Raw genomic sequence first — 15,800 nt, forward strand, 5'->3', positions numbered from 1 at the left:
CCCATATCCATACCAACTCTCTCATTTGCTCAGGTATATGGCACTTTTACTGTCTTGAACGTGAGTAATGTCACTACATGTGGGTGAATCTCGTGAAAACTGTCAAGGACATATAAATAATTTATATTGTGCATAAAGAAAGCCTATTTACACAACCATTTTAATAAGAATTTAGCAAATTTTCATGCCCCACCACCCAAATTCTCATTACTATAATGGAAACATTCAGTGAAACGGTTCTTTCGAGCAGTTTATGTAAATGAACCGGTTAAACGATTCACTTCTGTTTAGTGATGGGAACTCTGATTCATTTTAGTGAGTCAGTTCTTTGATACAGTTTATGTAAATGAACCGGTTAAACGATTCACTTCTGTTTAGTGATGGGAACTCTGATTCATTTTAGCGAGTCAGTTCTTTGATACAGTTTATGTAAATGAACCGGTTAAAATAAACGATTCAGGGGGCCTGGGTAGCTCAGTGGTAAAATATGCTGGCTACCACCCCTGGAGTTCAATAGTTCGAATCCCAGGGCGTGCTGAGTGACTCCAGCCAGGTCTCCTAAGCAACCAAATTGGCCCGGTTGCTAGGGAGGGTAGAGTCACATGGGGTAATCTGCTCGTGGTCGCTATAATGTGGTTTGTTCTCAGTGGGGCGCATGGTGAATTGAGCGTGGTTGCCTCCACATGCGCTATGTCTCCGTGGCAACGCGCTCAAAAAGCCACGTGATAAGATGCGCGGGTTGACTGTCTCAGACGCGGAGGCAACTGGGATTTGTCCTCTGCCACCCGGATTGAGGCGAATCACTATGCAACCACGAGGACTTAGAGTGCATTGGGAATTGGGCATTCCAAATTGGGAGAAAAAGGGGAAAAATCCCCCCCCCCCAAAAAAATAAAAAAATTAAAATAAAAAATAAACAATTCACTTCTATTTAGTGATGGGAACTCTGATTCATTTTAGTGAGTCAGTTCTTTCAGGCAGTTTATGTAAATGAACCGGTTAAAATAAACGATTCACTTCTATTTAGTGATGGGAACTCTGATTCATTTTAGTGAGTCAGTTCTTTGATACAGTTTATGTAAATGAACCGGTTAAAATAAACGATTCACTTCTATTTAGTGATGGGAACTCCGATTCATTTTAGTGAGTCAGTTCTTTGATACAGTTTATGTAAATGAACAGGTTAAAACAAACGATTCACTTCTATTTAGTGATGGGAACTCCGATTCATTTTAGTGAGTCAGTTCTTTGATACAGTTTATGTAAATGAACCGGTTAAAATAAACGATTCACTTCTATTTAGCGATGGGAACTCCGATTCATTTTAGTGAGTCAGTTCTTTCAGGCAGTTTATGTAAATGAACCGGTTAAAATAAACGATTCACTTCTATTTAGTGATGGGAACTCCGATTCATTTTAGTGAGTCAGTTCTTTGATACAGTTTATGTAAATGAACAGGTTAAAACAAACGATTCACTTCTATTTAGTGATGGGAACTCCGATTCATTTTAGTGAGTCAGTTCTTTGATACAGTTTATGTAAATGAACCGGTTAAAATAAACAATTCACTTCTATTTAGTGATGGGAACTCCGATTCATTTTAGTGAGTCAGTTCTTTGATACAGTTTATGTAAATGAACCGGTTAAAATAAACGATTCACTTCTATTTAGTGATGGGAACTCCGATTCATTTTAGTGAGTCAGTTCTTTGATACAGTTTATGTAAATGAACCAGTTAAAATAAACGATTCACTTCTATTTAGTGATGGGAACTCCGATTCATTTTAGTGAGTCAGTTCTTTGATACAGTTTATGTAAATGAACCGGTTAAAATAAACGATTCACTTCTATTTAGTGATGGGAACTCCGATTCATTTTAGTGAGTCAGTTCTTTGATACAGTTTATGTAAATGAACAGGTTAAAACAAACGATTCACTTCTATTTAGTGATGGGAACTCCGATTCATTTTAGTGAGTCAGTTCTTTGATACAGTTTATGTAAATGAACCGGTTAAAATAAACGATTCACTTCTATTTAGTGATGGGAACTCCGATTCATTTTAGTGAGTCAGTTCTTTGATACAGTTTATGTAAATGAACCGGTTAAAATAAACGATTCACTTCTATTTAGTGATGGGAACTCCGATTCATTTTAGTGAGTCAGTTCTTTGATACAGTTTATGTAAATGAACTGGTTAAAATAAACGATTCACTTCTATTTAGTGATGGGAACTCTGATTCATTTTAGTGAGTCAGTTCTTTGATACAGTTTATGTAAATGAACCGGTTAAACGATTCACTTCTGTTTAGTGATGGAAACTCCGATTCATTTTAGTGAGTCAGTTCTTTGATACAGTTTATGTAAATGAACAGGTTAAAATAAACGATTCACTTCTATTTAGTGATGGGAACTCCGATTCATTTTAGTGAGTCAGTTCTTTGATACAGTTTATGTAAATGAACCGGTTAAAATAAACGATTCACTTCTATTTAGTGATGGGAACTCCGATTCATTTTAGTGAGTCAGTTCTTTGATACAGTTTATGTAAATGAACCGGTTAAACGATTCACTTCTATTTAGTGATGGAAACTCTGATTCATTTTAGTGAGTCAGTTCTTTGATACAGTTTATGTAAATGAACCGGTTAAAATAAACGATTCGCTTCTATTTAGTGATGGAAACTCTGATTCATTTTAGTGAGTCAGTTCTTTGATACAGTTTATGTAAATGAACCGGTTAAAATAAACGATTCGCTTCTATTTAGTGATGGAAACTCTGATTCATTTTAGTGAGTCAGTTCTTTGATACAGTTTATGTAAATGAACCGGTTAAAATAAATGATTCGCTTCTATTTAGTGATGGAAACTCCGATTCATTTTTGTGAGTCAGTTCTTTGATACAGTTTATGTAAATGAACAGGTTAAAACAAACGATTCACTTCTATTTAGTGATGGGAACTCCGATTCATTTTAGTGAGTCAGTTCTTTGATACAGTTTATGTAAATGAACCGGTTAAAATAAACGATTCACTTCTATTTAGTGATGGGAACTCTGATTCATTTTAGTGAGTCAGTTCTTTGATACAGTTTATGTAAATGAACCGGTTAAAATAAACGATTCACTTCTATTTAGTGATGGGAACTCCGATTCATTTTAGTGAGTCAGTTCTTTGATACAGTTTATGTAAATGAACAGGTTAAAACAAACGATTCACTTCTATTTAGTGATGGGAACTCCGATTCATTTTAGTGAGTCAGTTCTTTGATACAGTTTATGTAAATGAACCGGTTAAAATAAACGATTCACTTCTATTTAGTGATGGGAACTCCGATTCATTTTAGTGAGTCAGTTCTTTGATACAGTTTATGTAAATGAACAGGTTAAAACAAACGATTCACTTCTATTTAGTGATGGGAACTCCGATTCATTTTAGTGAGTCAGTTCTTTGATACAGTTTATGTAAATGAACCGGTTAAAATAAACGATTCACTTCTATTTAGTGATGGGAACTCCGATTCATTTTAGTGAGTCAGTTCTTTGATACAGTTTATGTAAATGAACCGGTTAAAATAAACGATTCACTTCTATTTAGTGATGGGAACTCCGATTCATTTTAGTGAGTCAGTTCTTTGATACAGTTTATGTAAATGAACTGGTTAAAATAAACGATTCACTTCTATTTAGTGATGGGAACTCTGATTCATTTTAGTGAGTCAGTTCTTTGATACAGTTTATGTAAATGAACCGGTTAAATACGATTCACTTCTGTTTAGTGATGGAAACTCCGATTCATTTTAGTGAGTCAGTTCTTTGATACAGTTTATGTAAATGAACAGGTTAAAATAAACGATTCACTTCTATTTAGTGATGGGAACTCCGATTCATTTTAGTGAGTCAGTTCTTTGATACAGTTTATGTAAATGAACCGGTTAAAATAAACGATTCACTTCTATTTAGTGATGGGAACTCCGATTCATTTTAGTGAGTCAGTTCTTTGATACAGTTTATGTAAATGAACCGGTTAAAATAAACGATTCACTTCTATTTAGTGATGGGAACTCCGATTCATTTTAGTGAGTCAGTTCTTTGATACAGTTTATGTAAATGAACCGGTTAAAATAAACGATTCACTTCTATTTAGTGATGGGAACTCCGATTCATTTTAGTGAGTCAGTTCTTTGATACAGTTTATGTAAATGAACAGGTTAAAACAAACGATTCACTTCTATTTAGTGATGGGAACTCCGATTCATTTTAGTGAGTCAGTTCTTTGATACAGTTTATGTAAATGAACCGGTTAAAATAAACGATTCACTTCTATTTAGTGATGGGAACTCTGATTCATTTTAGTGAGTCAGTTCTTTGATACAGTTTATGTAAATGAACCGGTTAAAATAAACGATTCACTTCTATTTAGTGATGGGAACTCCGATTCATTTTAGTGAGTCAGTTCTTTGATACAGTTTATGTAAATGAACAGGTTAAAACAAACGATTCACTTCTATTTAGTGATGGGAACTCCGATTCATTTTAGTGAGTCAGTTCTTTGATACAGTTTATGTAAATGAACCGGTTAAAATAAACGATTCACTTCTATTTAGTGATGGGAACTCCGATTCATTTTAGTGAGTCAGTTCTTTGATACAGTTTATGTAAATGAACAGGTTAAAACAAACGATTCACTTCTATTTAGTGATGGGAACTCCGATTCATTTTAGTGAGTCAGTTCTTTGATACAGTTTATGTAAATGAACCGGTTAAAATAAACGATTCACTTCTATTTAGTGATGGGAACTCCGATTCATTTTAGTGAGTCAGTTCTTTGATACAGTTTATGTAAATGAACCGGTTAAAATAAACGATTCACTTCTATTTAGTGATGGGAACTCCGATTCATTTTAGTGAGTCAGTTCTTTGATACAGTTTATGTAAATGAACTGGTTAAAATAAACGATTCACTTCTATTTAGTGATGGGAACTCTGATTCATTTTAGTGAGTCAGTTCTTTGATACAGTTTATGTAAATGAACCGGTTAAACGATTCACTTCTGTTTAGTGATGGAAACTCCGATTCATTTTAGTGAGTCAGTTCTTTGATACAGTTTATGTAAATGAACAGGTTAAAATAAACGATTCACTTCTATTTAGTGATGGGAACTCCGATTCATTTTAGTGAGTCAGTTCTTTGATACAGTTTATGTAAATGAACCGGTTAAAATAAACGATTCACTTCTATTTAGTGATGGGAACTCCGATTCATTTTAGTGAGTCAGTTCTTTGATACAGTTTATGTAAATGAACCGGTTAAACGATTCACTTCTATTTAGTGATGGAAACTCTGATTCATTTTAGTGAGTCAGTTCTTTGATACAGTTTATGTAAATGAACCGGTTAAAATAAACGATTCGCTTCTATTTAGTGATGGAAACTCTGATTCATTTTAGTGAGTCAGTTCTTTGATACAGTTTATGTAAATGAACCGGTTAAAATAAACGATTCGCTTCTATTTAGTGATGGAAACTCTGATTCATTTTAGTGAGTCAGTTCTTTGATACAGTTTATGTAAATGAACCGGTTAAAATAAATGATTCGCTTCTATTTAGTGATGGAAACTCCGATTCATTTTTGTGAGTCAGTTCTTTGATACAGTTTATGTAAATGAACCAGTTAAAATAAACGATTCACTTCTATTTAGTGATGGGAACTCCGATTCATTTTAGTGAGTCAGTTCTTTGATACAGTTTATGTAAATGAACCGGTTAAAATAAACGATTCACTTCTATTTAGTGATGGGAACTCCGATTCATTTTAGTGAGTCAGTTCTTTGATACAGTTTATGTAAATGAACCAGTTAAAATAAACGATTCACTTCTATTTAGTGATGGGAACTCCGATTCATTTTAGAGAGTCAGTTCTTTGATACAGTTTATGTAAATGAACCAGTTAAAATAAACGATTCACTTCTATTTAGTGATGGGAACTCTGATTCATTTTAGTGAGTCAGTTCTTTGATACAGTTTATGTAAATGAACCGGTTAAAATAAACGATTCACTTCTATTTAGTGATGGGAACTCCGATTCATTTTAGTGAGTCAGTTCTTTGATACAGTTTATGTAAATGAACCGGTTAAAATAAACGATTCACTTCTATTTAGTGATGGATACTCCGATTCATTTTAGTGAGTCAGTTCTTTGATACAGTTTATGTAAATGAACAGGTTAAAACAAACGATTCACTTCTATTTAGTGATGGGAACTCTGATTCATTTTAGTGAGTAGATTCTTTTGGACGGATCATGTAAATGAACTAATTGACAAATGATTCACTGATTCACTTAAACTCTTGGATTTTACTACCTCAAACAACACCTTTAAAAATTAACTGTTTTATGAATTTCCTTAATCCCTCTTCACTTTGGAATATTATCCCAAATTATATTTTTTCTAAAGTTGGTGGTCTGGATTTTCTCCTGTTTTGTAATTATAATGTTGCAAAGATCCCTATCAAACTTTCTAACTTTCATAAGCAGATGCTGTTGTCTTGGTCTCTAATTTATAAAACAACTTTTCCCCACACAGAAAATATTTATGGAACAATAAAGATATTCTCTACAAAAATAAATCACTTTTCTTTTACAACTGGTTCGAAAACAATCTTATGTTAGTTGGACAGCTTTTTAATCCACAGGGCAGACTTTATAACTAATTAGATTTTTTACAGGAATATAATATTCCCATAACAGCTAATGAATATGCTGTTGTTTTCAATGCCATTCCCTCTGGAATATCTCTGTTGATGCATGGCTCTACATTTCCATGGCCATGTACCTTTTCTTTAAACTTCACTGACACTATGATTGGGAGAATATGCTTTTCTGTAGAGCAACATAAAATAACTGTAAAATCAGAGCTGTCTTCATGAGTAACAATTCCTTACATAATACCATATTGGAATAATATTGTAGAGAGTATTCCTTGGGAAACAGTATGGTCCTTTCCTCATAAGTATCTGCTTACCAATAAAGTAAAGGAAATAACATTTAAATTGATTCATGAAGTTTACCCAACTAAAGCCTTTCTTAGGAGAATTAAGTCTGTTATTGATATGAATTGTTCTTTCTGTCACTCTTCTGAAGGAACTTTTATTCGCTTGTTTTGGCCATGTACCCACACAGAAATTTTGGTCCGATTTGTTACTGTTTATCCAACTTCATCTTGTAAGTGACTTTTCTTACCGTTTTAAAGATGTTTTGTTTGGGTTGTTTGAATACTCAAAAAAGAATACAGGAAAATATGACATAATTAATGTGTGCTTCCTACTAGCTAAATTTCACATAATGAACAGAAATGTACTAGCTCTAAACCTCTCTTTTCTTTATTCAAAGTTGATCTGGACATGTATATGGAAACTATCCAAAGCTCTGTTAATCCTAAAGCAACGAAAACTGTATTTTTATATTCATCTTTTGTGCCCCTCATAAGGAGTAAATGTAAGTTTCCTTTTTGTTACCCTGGCAACATATATGTATCTGTTTTTAAAAAATTATAATAAATAAAAAACAAATCACTTAAACTCCGGCAGCCTTAATAGAACTTTGCTATTTATTAATTTCACTATATTTCGAATAATTATATGGTGTTTTCTAGTTGTATTAGTGTGTATTAATTATACATTTATGCTCAATTTAATGTTCTGACCATATAGTTTAATTCTTATTCAAATTAAACATTTAGTATATTAATGTTGTAATAACCATGATTATTTTTTTATTTTTTTGGCAGAAAACATTTGTTTAATTGTTTCGACATGTCCATTTTTATTGCATTACATTAAAGAACAACAACAACGACAAAAAAAAAAAAAAAAATTTTTTTTTTTAATTTTTATTATTTTTTTTAAAATCAGCATAAATTAAAGGTATTTCAAAAATACTACCATAATACAGTATACCGTTAATACCTTCGGATTATGGTAATGAGAGTGAGATTTTTTTTTTATTTGCATTACGGTAATGTGGGGAAAATGTGCTTAAAATCTGCTAAAATAATGTCAAAATGCAAACACTTTAAATGGTCCTAAAAAAAGGCTTAATTTACTTTATGCAAAATATAATTTTAATTCTAATATTATATAAAAATATATATTATTTTGTTTATATTTATATTTTTGTATTATAATATTTGTAATATAAAAATATATTTTTTATTTAGATTTTTGGGTGAAATATCTTATGAAACAAAATGTTCTTTATTCTCAAAATATTCTGCATAAGTCGGCGCTTTATTGTCATTATTCGTCATTTGCATGTTGACATTAGGGATACAGATTTCTAACTGTGACTCCAAGGACAATGTTATAAAGTGGTGGGCAGGGCAAATAGTAAAGGGGGCGGGGAGACACTTGGCCACACCCACTCACCAGTGCTGCAGTCAGCCGATAGTGATCAAGCATAAGGACATAACAGGGTGGGTTTACAACTGAAGAGTATGCAATAATAACACCATCATAAAACCCTACACTGAGTACAACAGTTTAGTGTTGAACAGTAAAGCAGTCCACCAGAAATAATAGATTAAAAACACTTTTTATTGAGTGTAAGATTTATGCAGAGTCACGTTATGATCTGAGATTTTAATAATGATTGATAGCATTTGAAAAGCAGAATGTGCTGTTGTGCAGAATAAAAATGTTCTCCAGCAACTGATTTACTAGTCGTAACCTCTTACGTAAGATTTGACAATGTCGTTTTCTTGTTCTGCACGTAATCTAGTCAATGATTTGGGATTAACACTAAATAAATGGTTGTAATCATTTCTATTATATACCCAGGGAAAGGTGTCATGTTTGAGTCAAGTACAGTACAGTAAGATGGTCATTATTGTCCAGTTTATTATACAAATATTTACCAAATTAATACATGAATTGACTTGAAATATTCATTAGAGTTTAAATGATTTTATTAAGTGAAAAGTCAGATAAGAGACATAAAACTAGCACAGCTATGTATGAAATCACTTAAACAGTCAATTAAACAGTTTAGCACTAATAATACAAAAATATCTGACCACACAACTGTGTCATTGACCAATCACAAGCAAGTATTAGAGGCCTATTATAATGTGGTCTTAAAACACTTGGATTATAAAAAATATTTAAAATATTAAACATGTAATTGATATAAAGAATCTTGTAGATACATCTGCATTAACAATGAAGAGTTGGCTGTGAATATCACATGGACTACAGGTCATTATTTATCTGTTTATCTGTTTCCTTTGGTTTGTTTTTATGAAGCTCATGAATCAGATCATTTATGACTGGACTCGTGCAGGTGTGATAAGACCCGTGACTGTGTATAGAGACTGTTTTCTGTTCAGTAGCTAGTTAGGTTCCCTCTACTTGAAGTATTTAAATTGAGATTACATGGTAAATTTAAGATCAGCCAAAGAGTTAAATTTAAACTAAAAAATAATAATAAAATAAAATAAAATAAAATTGGATGAGTTAAGCTGCAACGGTGCCGCCGTGTTATGCCGAATGGGCCACGACTGGCTGAGGAGGTCCCGGTGCCGTGATATGCCGAAGGGGGCCGCGATATGCAGAAAAGGACTGCGACAACCCCTACATCAAAATATATCAAAATATATTTTATTGTTTTCTAATTGTCTTGAAAATATTTTGAAAATTTGACACTATCTGGACATTTTGTACTTAAATTTTTGATAGATATAAGTGGCGAATGTGTAAGAGTGTTTGGGAAAATTGCCATGCATTTAAGGATTAACACCATGGTTTCCACCAAAAAAAAATAAATAAATAAATAAATAAAAAACATGAAACTGTCATGGTTGCTACTATAGTTACTACTATAGTTTATAAATAAATAAATAAATAAATAAATAAAAAACATGAAACTCTCATGGTTACTACTATAGTTTATAAAAAATAAATAAATAAATAAATAAATAAAAAACATGAAACTGTCATGGTTACTACTATAGTTACTACTATAGTTTATAAAAAAAATTTTTAAAAATAAATCAAATTAAATAAAAAAAACATGAAACTCTCATGGTTGCTACTATAGTTACTACTATAGTTTATAAAAAAAAAAAATTAAAAAAATAAATAAATTAAATAAAAAAACATGAAACTGTCATGGTTACTACTATAGTTACTACTATAGTTTATAAATAAATAAATTAAATAAAAAAACATGAAACTGTCATGGTTACTACTAGAGTTACTACTATAGTTTATATATATATATATATATATATATATATATATATATATATATATAAAATTTTTTTTAAATAAATACAATTAAATAAAAATAAAAAAAACCATGAAACTGTCATGGTTACTACTAGAGTTACTACTATAGTTTATATATATATATATATATATATATATATATATATATATATATATATATAAAATTTTTTTTTAAATAAATACAATTAAATAAAAATAAAAAAAAACCATGAAACTGTCATGGTTACTACTATAGTTACTACTATAGTTTATAAAAAAAAAAATAAATAAATAAAAACATGAAACTGTCATGGTTACTACTATAGTTACTACTATAGTTTATAAAAATTAAAAAATTAAAAAATAAATAAAATTAAATAAAAAAAACATGAAACTGTCATTGTTACTACTATAGTTACTACTATAGTTTATAAATAAATAAATAAATAAATAAATAAAAAACATGAAACTGTCATTGTTACTACTATAGTTACTACTATAGTTTATAAAAAATAAATAAATAAAAAACATGAAACTGTCATGGTTACTACTATAGTTACTACTATAGTTTATAAAAATAAATAAATAAATAAATAAATAAACATGAAACTGTCATGATTACTACTATAGTTTATAAAAATAAATAAATAAATAAATAAAAAATATGAAACTGTCATGGTTACTACTATAGTTACTACAATAGTTTATAAAAATAAATAAATAAATAAATAAATAAACATGAAACTGTCATGATTACTACTATAGTTTATAAAAATAAATAAATAAATAAATAAAAAACATGAAACTGTCATGGTCACTACTATAGTTACTACTATAGTTTATTAAAAAAACAAAAAAAAAAAAGGAAAGAAAAAAAAGAAACCCGCCCAGTAATTATATTTTAACCATGATATTCGTAGTGAAACTATAATACAGGAAAAGGAAAACTATGGTACTAAAAATTATTATGGTTTTACTACAAATACCATAGTTTAAGTAACCAGTTCCATGTATTGTTTTTTTTTTTTTTTTTTTTGGCGGAAACCATAGTTTTAATAGTCTGCAGTAAACATAAACACCATATTGCGAGGGGCGTTATTTTCCTCCCACCCGTATTCTGGCAGGTCCCGCCTCCTGCGTTCGGATTGGCTACTGAGCTTCTTGCAAGCGTTCTGTGATTGGCCAGTTGAGAAGTCGTACATAAAGCCACAGTAACCATAGTAAACGGAGTGACGTCATATCGAATAAGTTGCAGAAAAACAAACAGCCATTAAGTTCAAAGTTCAGTGCGAATTTTAAATGGTTAATATTAGACAAGACAAAACTATCACATGCATTTAAATAAGTTGTTTACGGCTTTGTTGATTAATATTATATTGGGGGCGATGTAATAGTGTATATGGTGTTTTTACTCTCTTCTCTCCTATACAACTGATAGACCTATTTACTATACAGTATATTTCATACAGTTCAATATACGATATGTAACATCATTTGTCACTTCTTTTATTTTACTTCTTATCATTAATTAATTCTGCAATTAGCTTTTAATAATTTCGAAAGTTTAACTATAGGCAAGAGTGTTTACACTTAAATGATCAAGATGTGTGTTGTGTAGCAAACTTAATATCAAGACATTAAAAGTCATGTAAATTACATGTTTATTAAAAAGAATATTATTTCAAATTAACAATTAGAACAAAGTGATAGTTCACCCAAAAATGAAAACTCTCTCATAATTTATTCACCCTCATGACATTCCAGATGTGTATGACTTTCTTTCTTCCGCAGAACACAAATTAAGATTTTTAGAAGAATATTTCAGCTCTGTTGGTCCATATAATGCAAGTGAATGGTGACCAGACATTTCAAGCTCCAAAAAGCACATAAAGGCAGCATAAAAGTAATCCATAAAACTCCAGTGGTTTAATCCATGTCTTCAGAAGAGATATGATAAGTGTGGGCGAGAAACAGATCAATATTTAAGTTTTTTTTTTCACTAAAGTGAAAGTGAACGTGTAGATTTACAATAGAAAAATGACTAAAATATTTTGTTTCTAGAAATATTGTAAAAATTAATAATATTAATATTTCTTAGCTTACAGAAAAATAAGAAACACACTGTCAACTGTGAATTATAAATGTTGTTTTCCAAACTTGCTGTCTTAAAATTATAATAATAATGCACCTGCCTTCATATATTATTCAATCAATTAAAGTTTTGCTTTAAATAGAATAAAATTACCTTTAAATATTTTCAGTTCCAAGGGTGGCTATGTGCTTACCATCAATTCACTGTACTTAATAATATTGCAGTCAGGAAAAAAAATAAAAATAAATAAACTATCTACATTACTGCTGCCTGCCTTCAAATTTAATCTTTTCCCCTCTGGAAATGAACAACTGTTTAATTTCACTTTTATATATATATATATATATATATATATATATATATATATATATATATATATATATATATATGTATATATATTTAATTGTTATTTATTTATTTCAGTATAAAAATAAAAATTTCCATACGGTTTTCTTTTTATCTAAAATCGAATTTCTTCACATTCCATTTCTATGCAATAATGTAATTTTTTTCCATCACATTCTCAAAAAAGTCTGAAATAGTTCATTACAAACAATACATATTCTCTCATGAGAAGTGGTGGTTACCTTGATATTTTATATTCTTATATTTGGCATACAGTGAAACTGTATTTATATAAATCATTATTGTTCAGGATAAAGTGATATGTCACATATAACTTACTATTTTCTGTCCAGTGCATTTATTCAGCCATTTACTTTTAATAAAAAGAAAACCACAAATCGGTTTTTTTACTTTCGGAACGACAAAGTGTCAGGAGTTATAGAATCGATAACCAACCAATCAGAAGGCGTCTTCAAGCTGGTGACGTATTGACAACTTTCGTCCAATCATTTGACGTCTAAATATATCACTGTTGCCGGAATACGGTGCGGGAAAATAACGCTTGAGGGCATGCAGAACTATTTCAGATACAATTTCCCGCACTTTCCTCTAATAGACGTCATTCACTCTAGCGCCATCTTTGATCTTTGACGGGAATGACAACAAGGCTGTGAGGGGAAGACGTACAGTCTCTTCAATGGGCTGTACTGCAGTTATAGTGTTTTTGGATCGTTCCGCGGACAAAACATTGAAAAAATATATATTTCCAAGAACATTCAGTAGACATAAATCTCCAGACAACATGAGTTGTGGAAAATCAAGTTTGATCTATGAGGTTTATACCGTTCGTGCCATTGAATAGATGTAAGTTTATCCCTCACAGCCTCATTGTCATTCCCATTAAAAATCAAAGATGGCGCTCGCGTGAAATAGATCTATGCAAGAGAAGCTAAATCAGCAGCATTTGTGGCATAATGTTGATTACCACAATTATTAATTTTGACTCATCCCTCCTTTTCTTTAAAAAAGCACAAATGTGTGTTCCAGTGAGACACTTACAATGTAAGTCAATGGGGTCAATCTGTAAACGTTAAAATACTCACTGTTTCAAAGTATAGACACAAGACATAAACAATATGTGTGTTAACATGATTTAAGTGCGATAAAATCACTTACTTGCCTTTCTGTGCAAAGTTATACTTAATTTTACAACTTTGTTGCCTTTGATGATGCCATAAACCCTAAAACGGCCGTTCAAATGGAAAAAAGTAGAAATAATTTTTTGTGGTAATCAACATTCAAGGTTGGGGAGTAATGGAATACATGTAACGGGATTACGTATTTAAAATACAAAATATACTATTCCTCTACAGTTACAATTTAAATCATTGGTAATTAGAATACAGTTACATTCAAAAAGTATTTAGATTACTGAAGAGATTACTTTGCATTTTATTGTCATTTGTTTCATTTAATATTTAGTCCTTTCAGATGGAAAACATTTATACATATAAATGATGTGATCCAAAGTGCATTTGAACAGCAGTGAATCACTTTCTTATGATGTGTTACATTCATACGAGCAGACAGAGAAGTAAGTTTGAAGTAAGTTTGGAGCAGAAGAAATAGAAATAAACCTTGTGTAAATTGTCAGCTTTACGCTAAGCTAAAATGCTATTTCTAGCCATTTTACATGCACATGTTACCAGACACAATCATATTTATTTATCAAGAAAATTCACATTGGATCATCATTTCTTTTTTTCTAGTAAGACCTTTGACATTAGGGCAAAAATCATATTCTTGATAATAATTTTTGTATTGTTTTCCTGTAAAAATATCTAAAAATCCTTAAAACAAGATCAGTTTGATTTATCTTGTTTTAGAAACAACACTGTATAAGATATTTGGGTTTTTCAGAGAATGTATTTTTAACATGTGTATTTTGTCTCACTGTACTGGCAGAGTTTTTATAGTCAAAACAAGTGAAAAAATCTACCAGTGCTGAAGAAGTAATCCAAAGTATTTAACCAGATCACTCCAGCAGGCATTGGAGTATTAGATCTCCCGAGGTTATCTGGCAAAGGTGGAGGCATTATTGTGGTTTACAACCTGAAGTTCAACATAAGCTCTGTGCCCGTTCCCCAGTTTTCATCATTTGAATGCCTGGTCTTGAGTATTTCTGCTCTTATATCTACTATCATTGCTACAGTCTATAAACCACCTAAGACTAAGACACATGCAGCTTTTATGTCAGAGTTTGCTGATTTTCTGTCAACGTCGAGTATGAAGTTCCACAGAATTTTAATTGTGGGGGATTTTAACATTCATGTGGCTCTGTGACGACTAAGACATTTCTGTCGTTACTTGATTGTTTTAACTTTTCACAGTTTGTAACTGACCTGACTCATAACAAAGGCCATACCCTGGATCTTGTGATTGCTAACGGCTCGTTTGTATTGCAGTTTTCATCTGTTGACATTGGACTGTTGGATCATTCAGCTGTCTTTTTTAATCTGGAATTGTATCATTCATGTGAGCCTACCATTCGAACAGTAACATTCCGAAAGTGGAAGTTTATTGATCAGACAGATTTTTCCAATTCTGTTGTTTCCACTTTAAGTGATCTGCATCCTACATCATTGGAGGAGAAAGTTCTACAGTTAAATTAGACTCTAATCTAGACTGTTTTGCTCCCCTAAGGTCACGCTCTGCTCCTTGGTATAATGTCAATCTGCGTACTAGAAAGGCTGCTTGTCGGAAAATGGAGCGTAAATGGCGCCTTACTGGCTTAACTGTTTATTATCAAGCTTGGAAGGATCTTCTGGGTGATTACAGAGCATTAATTGAGACTGAAAGATCATCTTATTTCTCTCAGACTATTGTAAACAATCAAGGAAATCCCAGACATTTGTTCCAAACTATAAATAGACTGCTTCAAGTCAATGCTGTTACCACCCTGCCTGTTTCTCAACAGCTATGTAACTCTTTTCTTCGGTTTTTTAATTCTAAAATCGATAATGTTCCCAAACAAATTTCTGTCACATCTGATTCCACCGCTTCACTCTTTCGTCCATCTGGGTTTGCTGGTGTTTGTTTCACTC

Source organism: Myxocyprinus asiaticus, chromosome 34 (genome assembly GCF_019703515.2).
Source record: "Myxocyprinus asiaticus isolate MX2 ecotype Aquarium Trade chromosome 34, UBuf_Myxa_2, whole genome shotgun sequence".
NCBI classification, from domain to species: domain Eukaryota; kingdom Metazoa; phylum Chordata; class Actinopteri; order Cypriniformes; family Catostomidae; genus Myxocyprinus; species Myxocyprinus asiaticus.